This window comes from Berghia stephanieae, chromosome 13 (genome assembly GCF_034508935.2).
Source record: "Berghia stephanieae isolate SIO BIC M18660-M18661 chromosome 13, UCSD_Bste_1.3, whole genome shotgun sequence".
Classification (NCBI taxonomy): domain Eukaryota; kingdom Metazoa; phylum Mollusca; class Gastropoda; order Nudibranchia; family Aeolidiidae; genus Berghia; species Berghia stephanieae.
The window spans coordinates 8,141,227-8,157,493 of record NC_088372.1 but is presented as its reverse complement, the minus strand read 5'-3'; the positions used below and the strand labels follow the sequence as shown (position 1 = coordinate 8,157,493).

At 36.6% G+C, this 16,267-nt stretch overlaps 1 protein-coding gene across 2 annotated transcripts in view; it reads left to right on the top strand.

Annotated features, from left to right (window-relative positions):
- Positions 1 to 16,267, top strand: part of LOC144958691 (dihydrofolate reductase-like) — a 47,201-nt gene that overhangs the window by 10,101 nt on the left and 20,833 nt on the right. Inside the window, exon 1 of one of the 2 annotated variants that reach the window (XM_078890834.1) lies at positions 14,116 to 14,546. The exons of the other annotated variant lie outside the window; for it this stretch is intronic. The gene's annotated coding sequence lies outside the window, so the exon portion shown is untranslated. Of the gene's footprint in view, positions 1 to 14,115; positions 14,547 to 16,267 lie in introns of those variants that run through there. 2 annotated transcript variants of the gene reach the window in all.

The window sequence follows — 16,267 nt, the reverse complement described above, 5'->3', positions numbered from 1 at the left end:
AGATGATCGAAAGGGAAGGGGATGGTGCAAATGGGTGTAAATATGTGTGTACTTTTTTAGCTGTAACATGATAATACATTCATTTGACGATTTTAGAAGGTTTATAAGCGTGTCTGTTTTTTTCTTCCTTTTTAAGTTTTGTTTTGTTTTTGTTTGATTGTTCTGAATTTGTTTATAGAATTCATTACAACTTGTGTCTAATTATTAAACAATTAAAAAAAAAATATCAATTCATTAATTCTCTCTCTCTCTCTCTCTCTCTCAGCCACCCTTCTATCTTCATATTATGTTTATAGATATCATTTGGTAATAGAGATATAATAAGTTAGGCTGATCGATTTAAGAAATGATTGTTTATAAGCTAATTTAAATTTGCTTTGTTAATGGAATATGATTTGCAATTGATTAATAAAAAGATTCTTATTTATAAGCGACTGAAGTTGAAAAATCGCCAAGTTTTAAGAATTTGGCATTAAAATTGCCAAAGTCACAAAATAACCGTAGTAAACTGGTATCAAATTGAAACAAACTCATCTCGCAAGAACTCAACTCGATAATTCGATAGGCTACTCGGCTCTAAATATCTGTACACATTGATGGTTATCCAGGGTCGACTCTGAATAACTGCCTACAGTTATCCAGAGTCGACTCTGAATAACCACTTCGTATTACAATACAATTACATTCTCATTCATTCATCTATCTCCTCATACTCATATCGCCATCGGCATTGCTCGATATACACTTCACTGTCGTAAGTCTGAGCCTTGTTAAAAACAAAAACAAAAAAAAACAAAAAGAAGAAAAGTCAAATTCTTACCTCTACAGAATCCTGACGAATAAAAATGGTATCAGTCTCAGTCTGCAATTGATTAACTGCATTTTTGCAATTGTTGATAAGATGAAAAAGTACTTGGAGATCAAGCACAATCATTGACAATCGAACAAAACAATCATGGCTTCGCGGTTGGCGCCACGGTCGACCGGATGTGACCTTTGACACGACCGGGGGTCACAAGACCCAAGGATAATCCCGGCGGAGAATAAGAAAAAAGGGTTATTTTCCGCCCGGCGGAAATTACTCACTCCCTTGCTAGAAACTAGAAAAAAAAACTAGAGAGAGAGAGTTTAATAATAAAAAAAGAGGTGGGGGGAGGATGGATGGGACATTTATCCCTTTCAACGTTCTGTAAAAAGAAGACGGAATTTAAAAAAAAAAAAAAAAAAAAGTGACGTTACCAGGATTCGAACCCACAACGTCGATTATGGTAGGCACTTTGATAACTCCAGTCCAGTGGCCGCCGATAGGCTCACTGTAAGGTGAAACCCGTTTTTTGGAACTTTATTCTTGACCCTTTACTGTTTTGGTCACCATGGCGTTATTTGTGAACCTATGTGACTAACTTTGGTATCATTATAAAGGGCACAAAACAAGCTTTCTAACGGTGTATTTAATTCTTAATTCCTGATTGTATTTCTCAGAAAGCTTATGTAATAAAAATTTATAAATTTTTGAATTATAAGAACTTTTTAAATTATGGATACATTTTAATTATACTTCATACATCGATAGACAATTAATTGAAGAATATCTCTGCCAAATTTCATCAAAATTGATACACTCGCTCATTATTTTATTTTTTCCGCCAGCAACCCCACTTTTTAGGACAAAACCCTCATATTTTTCCTCCTTTTCATTTATCCTTAATTTTTTCCATACTTTCCATCCATAAAAATGATTTATATGAAAATAAAGCTTATTTTCTGAAGTTTAAAATGATACCTAACACTTGCCAATTATTTTTTAATTGAAACAAAATTACTGAAAACAATAAGTGGGCCATGTTGACTGTAAAACTCAAAATTTCACGATCGCCGCGAGATGCTGGTTTTGAGGCAGCAGTGAGATCACAGATTCTCTCTGTAAAATTGACAAAAAATTTCAATAGAAAAATATAAATAACTCTGGAACCGTAGGTCGTAGAGAAACAAATAAGGTATCAAATTTTATGTTTTTTCAAGTCCCATCCCCCTGACTGAGTCAAATCAAGATATTTTGAGTTTGAAAATTTTATCAAAGTGCCTAATTATGGTCAAACTTCCAGGGCAGACGACTAACCCATTCGGCCATGACACCCACTTCGAAGTCGACGCATATTGTGTATATGTAGTAACAACTGATTTTAATGTTGGTTCATTTTATGTTTTTATAGATATTTTATTAACTTTCCTTATTTCTATGTTCATCTGGAAACATTCCATATTCTGGAATGTGGATAATTGTTTAAAAGAGCGGAGTTTCAAATATGCGTCTGGGGATTATAAAAATTCGTTATCCCCAGACAGGTGTCTGGGGATAACAAATTTTTATTATCCCCAGACAGGTGTCTGGGGATAATCACAGCGTTTTTTTTCAGTAACAATTTCTTCTCTTCTCGCCAATCAAGACAGGTAAATAAACTAAGAATATGTCTTCATATATTACAAGATATAATAACAAACAATTTACTCACGTGTATAAAGTTTCAACTTTGTGAATAATTCGTCAGGTGGATTGCGGTCATCGCCATCGCCCTCGTTAACTCCATGAGCAGAACTCGCTGAAGGATCGATGGCCATTTCTCACCCGGCTCGTACTGGTACGGGGCAATTTAGTCGTCGTAGTGGCTATTTCATTTAATTCGTTGTCGCATGGCATAAGAAACAATCTAGTTGTTGGAGTGCTCAATGAAAAGAAGAATGGATGACGTTTAATTCAAACTCAGCCAAGCGAATTTCGCCCAACTGGTTCCATCTCTTAGCGCCATTTGAAGTTTTCACTTCGCTTTGTTTAATATTTCCGGAAATGACTATGGGGTTTGGCGGATATGGAAATAAAGGCCACCTTTCCTTCTTTCTTTTCTGAATTAAAAATTCACCCCATACACCGGAGCATACTCAATGTCTCAATCGTTTCTATGTTATATGTTTGTGTTGAGAATATTGGCTATTAAGCTTAACTGCTGGTCAAAATTATTCGCGATGGTGGTGTACGAACGAATCGGCGGTCTCAAGAAGTGGGTGAGAGAGGGATCTAGTCATGACTTTGAGTTTGAAACGGTGTTCGTGGATAGCTCACACGGTAGAGCCACGCTCTCACCTGCCAGGCGGAGTTGTCGTACCAATAAGGTCGCAGGTTCAAACCCCACCACCGCCGCGAAAAATTTTTATTCTCTATTGTCTTCTGGCACTTTTCTATTCACTTCATATCTTCTTCTTTCCAATGTTGAAAACCGTATTCCTATTGGTTGAGATGCCTTAATGCAATCGAAAGTAGAAAGACGTCACTCCATTGACAAAAATAGTTTCAAAGCTCCGTCGCGGTAGTAAGCGATAAAAAACGGGACAAAATAACGATCGGTACTAAAGTATACACTGTAATAAAATCGAATTAATAGCAAAAAATGTAAAGATGAACATTAGTTTTGTGGTTTTTAACAGCCATTAAATCAAATGGTGTCTGTTAAAAGGAATTATAAGGCAGTAAATAATGGCTTTCAAGACCCGATTCGCGTGTCATCGGCCATTTTCCACCGCGCATAGCGGTGACTTTGTGGTACCTACCTTGATAAACGAAACATTAACATATTCATTTCATTTTCAATTCGTAACATTTGTGGCAATTCGACACCAACTATTATCATCATTATCAATTGGTCAATTAATCTAACATTAAATAAATTAATCAGTCAATCAATCAACGCATCAATCCTTGGGTTTGCTGACTGTACCATATGAAATATTCAAAATTTTTATTGCTGATGGAACGAACGTTGATTTATACTTGTTAACTCTACATTTAATCTGACAAAACTTATCCCAGATGGTAAAAGACTAAATTCATGGTATAAAATGTGTTTTTTATTGTTGGTAATTGAGAATGCTTTCCTTTCTATTGCTTTTCCATGAATTCTTTCTACTCCATCAAGAGGATGGTTTATTATTTTTGATGCCTCTTTGATTGATTTTGAAATTTTGGATTTATCTTTTCTTCCCTACTTGAAATGTTCTCAATTTCCTTAGGATGTATAATCTTTGGGCAACTTTCTTAGATATTATATTAATATGTTGAGAAAAATTGAGGGAACTATCAATGATTATTCCTAAGTATTTAAAATATTCAACTATCTCAACATCCTCTTTACCGATCGTCACACGCTTTAAGTCGTTTTTATTTTTTTACATCAAACACCTGTTCTTTCGTTTTTTCAACATTTAATTCAAGCTGATTTTGTTCACACCAATCGGTGACTATATTAATTTGTTTGAAATAATTCTCTACGGTAACTTTATCTTTTAATAAGCCAAGGATAGCAATATCATCTGCATATTTCACTATAAAACAATTTTCAAATGATGGTCTGCAGTCGTTGGTGTATAAGATGTACAGGATTGGGGAACTCACGCAGCCTTGGGGACAGGATGGCAATGTTGCTAGTTTCTTAGCCAAGCGCATAGCATCTATCCCGTTTGTAAACATGAGAATTACTCATTCTAACGTTTTTGGACGTGTATTCTCTCAGGCACTGGACCGCGCATCGCACTATTAGATATTCATGGGTCTCACCACGCCCCCCTTTTCCCGCCATCTTGAAAACCCCGGAATAACGACACCCGCCCGTTCTAATGAACGCGGACTAACTTTAGTAATTTACTAGTCTAGTAAATGACTAGCTAGTCTTTAGCCCAAGCTTAGTAAGTGTCTCAAAAAGGAAGTGGTTATTCAGTATCAGATACTGAATATGCTTTGCCACTATTCAGTATCCATAAGGAACTCTTTTTCATAGAGAGAGTGAAAAGTGCGACAATCTCGGTTGAATGGAAGTAAACTGTTGACCTACTTCCAGATTGAACACATGCACTAAGTGACAGCCCAAAATCAAAGCTGTAAAAATATTTTGATCGTAATTTTTTTTAAATTTCTGCTTTTATGCAATTAACATAGTTCAAAATATCAAAATAAGAGTGGCATTCAAATCCATTTTTAAATGTATAAATAGACATGATTAAATGTCACCAAGAGTACAGTGACACCATGGCTTGGTGGATATAAGCTGTTTGACTCTGAGTTTAAGGTTCGAGAGTTCAAATCCCCGTAGGGGTAACTTGTTTTTTTTTTCCCCATTATTTTTTTAATTCCTTCTGTCTATTGATATTTTTTAAACTTTTGTTTTTATAATTTGATTTGCTTGTAATATACTTTCATGTTGATATTATACTATTGTACTTTTATTATTATTATTATTTATTATTATTATTATTATTATTATTATTATTATTATTATTATTATTATTATTATTATTATTATTATTATTATTATTATTTCTACTTACTTACTATTATTATTATTGTTGTTGTAATCGTCATCATCACTATTATGATTATGATGATTATTTTTTTAATCAAGTAGTTGGAGTGATTTAATCAGTTATCGATTTATTACGAATGTCTTTTATGTGTTATCATCTCGTTGTTGTTTTTCATTATTGTTCTCTTCTATTGTTCATTATTTTTTAAAATCTTGCTTTTTTTCTGTTTGTCTCATTTGTTGTTGTTGTTCTTGTTGTTGTTTGTTTGTTTGTTTGTTTGTTTGTTTGTTTTGTCATCTAAGGCAAACCCGATTCATTATAAATATGTGGGCAGACTTTCTGCATTTTTTAATTGAGCGATGTACTTCCGTGAATTAATTGCCGTACTATATTAAAATTTACGTGATAATAATAATAATAATAATAATAATAATAATAATAATAATAATAATAATAATAATAATAATAATAATAATAATAATAATAATAATAATAGATACTGAATATTAGACTACAATTGACATCTATTTACTGAATACACGTGGTATTGTAAGGGGTGTTTCTTTTTTTACGAAACCTGCCAAAACACGCAGATACCCGACAAAGTTATGGGAAGTAGGCAGCAGTGGGAGTGAACCTGGGACTCAGGGAAGTGTACACCGTTGGGGAGTGAACCTGAAGCTGGGTTTCGTAAAAAAAAAAGCAATTACTTTTTACGAAACCCGACAATATCCGACAAAGTTATGGAAAGAAAGTAGGCAACAGTGGGGGAGTGGACAGGAGATTCAGGGAAGTGTACACTATTGGGGAGTAAACCTAAGTCTATGGTTTTTTGGCGGGTTTTGGCGGATTTCGTAAAAAAGTAATTGCTTCATTCTCGTCTGGTACCCATCTCCCATAGTCCGGCTTCATTTCCCACTGGTATTCATCTCCCCTAGTCCCAGGTTCATTTCCACTGATATCCTCTTCTCATAGTCCCAGGTTCACTCCCAACCGGTGTGCACTTCCCTGAGTCCCGGTTCATTGCCCAATGGTGCCCACCTCCCATAACTTTTGACAATTTCGGTAGGTTTCGAAATCAAAGTACATTCTGAGCTCACTGTCCACTGGAATCAGCCTCTCGCAGTCCCAGGTTCAATCCTCATCAGTGTCCAAATCCCAGATTCACTCCCCACTCCTGCCTGCTTCCCATAACTTTGTCGGGTTTTGGCGGGGTTTCGTAAATAAGTAATTCCCCCTCCCCCTTGGTATTGCTTTTTTACAAAATCCAGAGTCCCAGGTTCACTCCCCACAAGTGTACACTTCCCTGAATCTCAGGATCACCCCCCACTGTTGCCTGCTTCAATAAGTTTGTCGGATATTGCCATATTTTGTCGGGTTTCGTAAAAAAGTAATTGCTTTTATATGAAACTTGCTGAAACCCGCCGAAAACCAGAGTCTCAGGTTCACTCCCTACTGGTGTACACTTCCTTGAATCTCAAGTTAACTCCCCACTGTTGCCTACTTCCCATAACTGTCGAATATTGCCGGGCTTCGTAAAAAAGTAATTGCTTTTATGTGAAACTCGCTGAAAGCCGCCGAAAACCATAGTCTCAGGTTCATTCCCCACTGGTGTACACTTCCCTGAGTCTCAGTTTCACTCCCCACTGTTGCCTACTTCCCACAACTTTGTCGGATATTGCCGGATTTCGTAAAAAAAGTAATTGCTTTTATGTGAAACTCGCTGAAACCCACCAAAAACCATAGTCTCAGGTTCACTCCCCACTGGTGTACACTTCCCTGAGTCTCAGGTTCACTCCCCACTGTTGCCTACTTCCCACAACTTTGTCGGATATTGCCGGGTCTCATAATAAAGTAATTGCTTTTATATGAAACTCGCTGAAACCCGCTGAAACCCAGAGTCTCAGGTTCATTCCCCACTGGTGTATACTTCCATGAATCTCAGGTTCACTCCCCACTGTTGTCTACTTCCCATAACTTTCTCAGATATTGCCAGGTTTCGTCGGGTTTCGTAAAAGAGTAATTGCTTTTATATGAAACTCGTTGAAACCCGCTGAAAACCAGAGTCTCAGGTTCACTCCCCACTGGTGTACACTTCCCTGAGTCTCAGGTTCACCCCCCACTGTTTGCCTACTTTCAATAACTGTCGGATATTGTCGGGTTTCGTAAATAAGTAATGGCTTTTATGTGAAACTCGCTGAAACCCTCCCGAAAACCAGATTCTCGGGTTCACTCCCCACTGGAGTACACTTCCATGAATCTCAGGTTCACTCCCCACTGTTGCCTACTTCCCATAACTCTCTCGGATATTGCCAGGTTTCGTCGGTTTCGTAAAAAAGCAATTGCTTTTATATGAAACTCGCTGAAACCCGCTGAAAACCAGAGTCTCAGGTTCACTCCCCACTGGTGTACACTTCCCTTAGTCTCAGGTTCACTCCCCATTATTTGCCTACTTTCCATAACTTTGCCCCATTTTGTTGGGATTTGGCGCATTTAGTAAACAAAAAGTAATTGCTTTTTTTTTACAAAACCCGCCGAAACCCAGTCCCAGGTTCACTCCTCACTGGTGTTTACTTCCACGAATCTCAGGCTCACTCCCCACTGTTGCCTACTACCCATAACTTTCTCGGATATTGCCAGGATTAGTCGGGTTTTGTAAAAAAGTAATTGCTTTTATATGAAACTCGCTGAAACCCGCTGAAAACCAGAGTCTCAGGTTCACTCCCCACTGTTTGCCTACTTTCAATAACTGTCGGATATTGCCGGTTTTCGTAAAAAAGTAATTGCTTTTATGTAAAACTCGCTGGAACCCGCCAAAAACCATAGTCTCAGGTTCACTCCCCACTGGTGTACACTTCCCTGAGTTTCAGGTTCACTCCCCACTGGTGTACACTTCCCTGAGTCTCAGGTTCACTCCCCACTGTTGCCTACTTCCCACAACTTTGTCGGATATTGCCGGGTTTCGTAAAAAAGTAATTGCTTTTATGTGAAACTCGCTGAAACCCGCCGAAAACCATAGTCTCAGGTTCACTCCTCACTGGTGTTTACTTCCACGAATCTCAGGTTCACTCCCCACTGTTGCCTACTACCCATAACTTTCTCGGATATTGCCAGGATTAATCGGGTTTCGTAAAAAAGTAATTGCTTTTATATGAAACTAGCTGAAGCCCGCCGAAAACCATAGTCTCAGGTTCACTCCCCACTGGTGTATACTTCACTGAGTCTCAGGTTCACTCCCCACGCTTTGCCGCATATTGCCGGGTATCGTAAAAAAAGTGATCCCCCCCCCCCCACATTTTTTATTGCTTTTTTACAAAACCCAGAGTCCCAGGTTCACTCCCCACTGGTGTACACTTCCCTGAATCTCAGGTTCATCCCCTCGCCCCCTTCCCCCCCCCCCCCCCCCTACACACACACACACACACACACACACACGCTACTGCCTACCTCCCATAACTTTGTCGGATATTGCCGGGTGTCGTCGCGTTTCGTAAAAAGTAATTGCTTTTTATTACGAAACCCGCCGAAACCCAGTCCCAGGTTCACTCCCCACTGGTGTACACTTTTCTGAGTCCCAGATTCACTCCCACAGCTGTCCTCTTCCCATAACTTTGTCAGGTTTCGGAAAAAAAAAACACCGTACAAAAACCACTATTCAGTGTCAGATACTGAATAGTGCAAAACCACTATTCAGTATCAGATACTGAATAGTACAAAAGCACTATTCAGTATCAGATACTGAATTGGTCAGATTCAGCGTGGGTTACGCAACTGGATGCGTGGGTTGACGGAGGCAGGAAGCAATAACAAACCCACATGGTTGCCATTACCTCCACCATCATTCTCGCTCACGGTTTGTGGAAAGCACTTCATTACAGGCACGTAATAGTGAATCTAGTTTTTGTTTTGAACATTTCTATTATTATTCTTTGTAAATTGACCCATATTAAAAGAAACATACAAACAAAAAAGGCATGACCAGTCACTAACAATGCCGTGTAGTGTGTAGACAGTAACACAGTACGGTGAACATGACTGACACTGACATTGGGGTCGGAATGTCGGAACCCATGAGTCGTTCGCAACTCTGCCTCACGTATTCATTTAATCAGTCAATTTAATTTTTATTAAGCTTGCGTAAAACATACAAACAAAAAAGACATGACCAGTCACTAACAATGCAGTGTAGTGTGTAGACAGTAACACGGTACGGTGAACATGAATGACACTGGGATCGGAATGTCGGAACCCAGTAGTCGTTCGCAACTCAGCCTCGCGTACTCATTTAATCAGTCAATTTTATTTTCATTTAGCTTGCCTATTCTTCAAGTTTATGTTATATTCACCTTTTCTATTTAAAAAGGGTAATCCAAACAGACCATAAACGATTTTATAATAAGCCGACTTCAACTTCCATCACACACGAACTTATTTTGGGTGTTTTTTTTTTAACCAAACCGTTTGACTCAAATTAAAGCTTCGGCATTGGATAAGGAGCGAGGTCCCTGTTGCCATCTTGCTTAGTTTATACAGAGACTGGGTTGCCACCTTGGCTGTTCTTGATAAATAGTAAAATAGCACAACCTTGTGCAATATGAGAGAGAAATTTTGAACAAAAAACGAATCTCTCTCTCTCTCTCTCTCTCTCTCTCTCTCTCTCTCTCTCTCTCTCTCTCTCTCTCTCTCTCTCTCTCTCTCTCTCTCTCTCTCTCTTCCTATTTCATCTGTCACACTGTTTGACAATCTTCATCACCTGCTCACTTGTACTTGTAATATCGGGTGTGAGGTAAAATTTTGAACAATTATTATTATTTATAAAATGCAGAATCTTTTCAAATAAACGGATAAAATAGAGATTAATTCTAATCGAACAGTGGAACACAAAGGCAGAATTTGCGAACAATCTAACACATAAGTGTCGTGGTCTTATTTATAAAATGCAGAAACTTTGCAAATAAATGGATAGACTAGATGTTATTTCGATTCGAAAAGTGGAACACAATAGGAAAATTTGCGAATACCCAGTCCAGACATAAGCGTTATGGTCTTATTTATAAAGTGCAGAATCTTTGCAAATAAACGGATAAAATAGAGATTAATTCGATTCGAAAAGTGGAACACATAAGCAGAATTTGCGAATGCCCGGTCCAGACATAAGCGTTATGGTCTTATTTATAAAGTGCAGAAACTTTGCAAATAAACGGATAGACTAGATGTTATTTCGATTCGAAAAGTGGAACACAATAGGAAAATTGGCGAATACCCAGTCCAGACATAAGCGTTATGGTCTTATTTATAAAGTGCAGAATCTTTTCAAATAAACGGATAAAATAGAGATTAATTCTAATCGAACAGTGGAACACAAAGGCAGAATTTGTGAACAATCTAACACATAAGTGTCGTGGTCTTATTTATAAAATGCAGAAACTTTGCAAATAAACGGATAAAATAGAGATTAATTCGATTCGAAAAGTGGAACACATAAGCAGAATTTGCGAATGCCCGGTCCAGACATAAGCGTTATGGTCTTATTTATAAAGTGCAGAAACTTTGCAAATAAACGGATAGACTAGATGTTATTTCGATTCGAAAAGTGGAACACAATAGGAAAATTTGCGAATACCCAGTCCAGACATAAGCGTTATGGTCTTATTTATAAAGTGCAGAAACTTTGCAAATAAACGGATAGACTAGATGTTATTTCGATTCGAAAAGTGGAACACAATAGGAAAATTTGCGAATACCCAGTCCAGACATAAGCGTTATGGTCTTATTTATAAAGTGCAGAAACTTTGCAAATAAACGGATAAAATAGAGATTAATTCGATTCGAAAAGTGGAACACATAAGCAGAATTTGCGAATGCCCGGTCCAGACATAAGCGTTATGGTCTTATTTATAAAGTGCAGAAATTTGCAAATAAACGGATAGACTAGATGTTATTTCGATTCGAAAAGTGGAACACAATAGGAAAATTTGCGAATACCCAGTCCAGACATAAGCGTTATGGTCTTATTTATAAAGTGCAGAAACTTTGCAAATAAATGGATAGATAGAGATTAATTCGATTCGAAAGTGGAATGCAAATGCAGAAGTTGTGAATACCCGGTCCAGACATAAGCGTTATGGTCTTATTTATAAAGTGCAGAAACTTTGCAAATAAACGGATAAGATAGAGATTAATTCGATTCGAAAGTGGAATGCAAATGCAGAAGTTGTGAATATCCGGTCCAGGCATAAGCGTCATGGTCTTATTTATAAAGTGCAGAAACTTTGCAAATAAACGGATAAAATAGAGATTAATTCGATTCGAAAAGTGGAACACATAAGCAGAATTTGCGAATGCCCGGTCCAGGCATAAGCGTTATGGTCTTATTTGTAAAGTGCAGAAACTTTGCAAATAAACGGATAGACTAGATGTTATTTCGATTCGAAAAGTGGAACACAATAGGAAAATTTGCGAATACCCAGTCCAGACATAAGCGTTATGGTCTTATTTATAAAGTGCAGAAACTTTGCAAATAAATGGATAAGATAGAGATTAATTCGATTCGAAAGTGGAATGCAAATGCAGAAGTTGTGAATACCCGGTCCAGACATAAGCGTTATGGTCTTATTTATAAAGTGCAGAAACTTTGCAAATAAACGGATAAGATAGAGATTAATTCGATTCGAAAGTGGAATGCAAATGCAGAAGTTGTGAATATCCGGTCCAGGCATAAGCGTCATGGTCTTGTTTAAATGAAACAATGCAGTTTTAAAAAATTTATGGTCATTGAGTACTTAAGCTAAATATGCGGAGTTCAAATAGATAACTTGATCTGTGAATTTTTTTATAATTAGCTGTTTTTATTCTCCATCATTTAGATTATGTGATTAAGTTTATAATTGAAATACAAACTTTTTCTCACTTATCAATGTTTTGCAATAAAGGAGAGTGTGAGTGAACCTGTGCAAAGAAAATTATTTGATAGAGTGATATTTATCATGCTTTTCAGTTTGTAGTTGAATTCTAGAATGGATTCTTTATAGTTCTCATTGATTGTATGTCAGTATGTCAGTCTTTAGGACACCGATTACCCTAATGCGGTCACAATTTACAATGTGACGGCCACAAGCCCGTTAAACGCAGAGTGGGGTATTGTTGTTTGCAAGTAATGCTATAGTTTTAATAGGATATCTGTCTCCTATTAAAATACATTCCTGTGTTGGATTTTGGATTAAATTCATGTCTTCTTCGGATTATGGGATATTTAATTTTCATGGATTGTGATTGTGATTTTCAAAACTTTTAATGTAATTAAATGCCCAAAGAGATATTTTTATTCATTTATTCTTTATTTTTATTTTTTTAGTTTTGTTTTGTTTTGTTTTGAAGCATTTATTATAAGAAATAATGTACATATGCACTTATACACCAAAGACTGCTTTCAACTGCTTATTATTATTATTATTATTATTATTATTATTATTATTATTATTATTATTATTATTATTATTATTATTATTATTATTATTATATTATTATTATTAATATTATCATATTATAAATAATAATAATAATAATAATAATAATAATAATAATAATAATAATAATAATAATAATAATAATAATAATAATATAATAATAATAATAATAATAATAAGTGCATTGAGTGAAATCCCAATCACGGTTGCCCAAATAAAACTGGCGATAGAATCCAGACTACCTGTCTAAACGAATGTTGTTTGTACGATACATACTAACTACACGTTCAATATCGGGGGCAGAAAATATGCGTTTGGTTTTATGAAATTAAAACAGTAGTCCCACATTGTTCTTTGATGTTTTTTGTGGTTGCATTTGCTTTGAAACTTACACATTATATTGTGTTACATTATTTACAAAATATTTCTGGTACTCGTATGCATGTGTAGTCAACGGTCAATCGTGTTCTTTATTATTTTATTATTAATTTTGGCTTGGCATCTTACATATGTGAATTTGACAGGTTGTTATGGATGGTAATTACTCGTATAACATTAAGTGATTTTTAAACATTTTTACGGCGTTTTAAATGTCTTTCTTGCATTCATTGCCGAGCACCTCCACTTTTCTGTTACTATTTTAACGATCAGCTGATTTTCTCTTGCCTCCCCTTTAATTTCGCGGACTTTTTTCAGAACGAGGCGTGGGAGTGGCTATGCAAAACCACTATTCAGTATCAGATACTGAATAGTACAAAAGCACTATTCAGTATCAGATACTGAATAGTGCAAAACCACTATTCAGTATCAGATACTGAATAGTGCTAGCCTCTAAAAAAAGTCGGATTCAATGAGCATTATTTAGTCTCGGACTAGCTGGGCCCGTTCTAATGAACGCGGACTAGCGCTTAGTCCCGGACTATCTCTGACTTTAGTAAATGACTAGAAAAAATCGGATTTAATGTGAGCTGACTAAGCTAGTCCCAGACTAAAATCACGTCACCTTCGACTAAGTTTGGCCAAGATTTAGTCACTTGCTCTAGTCGGACTTGATCGTTTAGTCTCTGACTAGTAACTAAGAAACGGCGTCAACAAAGTCAACAAAGATGGCGGCCAATGTTAGACGACTCGGTTCGCGAGAAAAAAATACATAGAAAAAGAATTATAACGACAAAAGTAATCTGTTGATATTTTTCAATGCTAAAGGAAACGGTTTAAAGGTCACAGATCGTCGAAAGCACACATTTTTGTCCGGAAACTAATAAATCTGATGAAGTTGAGTGACTCAGTGAGTCTGAGTCTGAGATTTCAGCTTCGCTTGGTTCGAAGTTTAGATTTAGATATTTAGAGAATAACAAACACACAACTAGACCTAGCTTATTTTTTAATATGAAAATTATGTTGTTTAGCTAAAACACCCCCTACCCCTTTTATTTTCTTTATTTTTGTGCCAAGCAAAGCAATGTGAAGTTACTCTCGATCACATGACGTGGTGATTCGTATGACTATGACTATGACACTGTCAACACATGAAAATGGCGGCAGCTGTGCTGTTTCAAATTCGTCAGAGAACACTAATTCAACGGGAGAGGGTGTTTCGGGTCAGACTTAATCCCATCGATTCGTTTAACGACGATGAAATATACGAACATTTCCGTTTTCATCGTGAACACATTTTTATAATTTGTGATCTTGTAAAAGACGACCTTGATCGTCTTCTCTGGAGGAAAGGTTAGTATCTGTATTCATTTTAATTTTAATTCTAATCTCATACTAGACTAATCTTTAAAGAGAAGTTTTCTTATATTCTCATGCATCCAACCCAAAATCGGTGCCAAGACTTCTTCTTCTTCTTCTCCTTCATCTTCACACCTCCTCGTCCTTCTTCATCAACATCATCATGTTCATCTTCTTCTCCCACTTCTTCCTCCTCCTCTTCTTCTTCTCAACTGAACTAGTCAAACTAAGTGTTAGTGTTGGTAGATTTCTCTAATCATCACACACAAACCACTATGACTGTTACTGGTATGACATGGAACGGAAATTTTTTCACCGCTCTCTGGCACTATTGAATTTTGCATTCCCTTAACCAATTTTCGAGCTCTTGTCGGAGATTATTTTCACTGTAATTGTAATATTTTTGAAAGGGAACATTTTTCATTAGCAAAACCAGTTTAGAATTGAAGAAAAAAAAATTGTACAGTTGGACTGACAAATTGCTGAGGAGAATCAATCTTTAAAATAGGATTTTTCACTCGAGGCGATGGGGCAGCGTGGCTCAGCAGTATGGTCTTTGCTTTGTATCCAAAAGGTAATTAGTTTGATCACCCGTTGTACTGTGCGGCCTTGAACAATCCATCTCGTCCTAGTTCCATTTGCGGCACTGCACTGCGGTTGATGTCTGGGTTATTCCAGTGTTCCCTTGGAATAGACCCTAAAGACAGACAAATTTCCCCATTGGATGAAAAAAGGGAATGTTATCTTTATATGCATATATGCTGGTCTGACATCCGAATGCAATATGGGCCTCGTTTAACATTGTTGCACTGGACATTATTTTGTGTAATTTTTTGAGATTTTCATTATAACAATGAGCTCATGATGTATTGGGTTATCAGACCTGCAAATAAGTGCACGTTGCCTTAAGGCTTAAGGAAAATTAGTTTATTTCATCCCAGCTTAAATGATGAGATTTACCGTTATAATATTATAATAGATGCGAGAGTAAAATACAAACTATGACACTATTTCAATACGAAGCAGAAATCAGAGCCATTCGAAACATTACAAGAAATACAAACAAAAAAGAAAAGAAAAATATCGGATCGGAAGGTCCTGGGTTCGAGCCTCGTGCTCGGCGCATAGTTGAGTCCTTGGAAAAGACTCTTTACTCACATTCTCTCACCGTACTCAGGTGTAAAATGAGTACCTGGCCGTTAACAGTGTTGTCTTTGTCCGAAAAATTGTAATATCGCCTGACAGGCGTCATGTCCCGTCCTACATGTTAAATGTTGCTGTTGACCAGGGAACTGTTGTAAAGCGCTTTGAGCACATTTAATGGATATTGCGCTATATAAAGCTCAATTTAATTTAGTATGAATCAAGTAAAAATCCCTCTTGCGGTTATACCAAAGCTGTTAAAAAATCGTAATATGTTGTTTCAAAACTTGTGTCGTGTTTTTAAAATTTCACTTCAAATACACATTACAAAGATGTTGTCGACGGTCAATTTAAATAAAATATTTCACTGGATAGACTTTAAAAAGTGAAAGTAATACATTCGAGTACAGTTTCCTTGAATTTGAACTCATTCGAATATCCCAAATTTTTTCATTATTATTTTTAGTTGTCATTCCATTCCTTACTTGAACTAATTTCACCTAGCCAAAGTAAAAAAGGATTTGATTAATTCAAGGTTTTATTTTAATGCGCCCTGTTATTTCGACCACCGA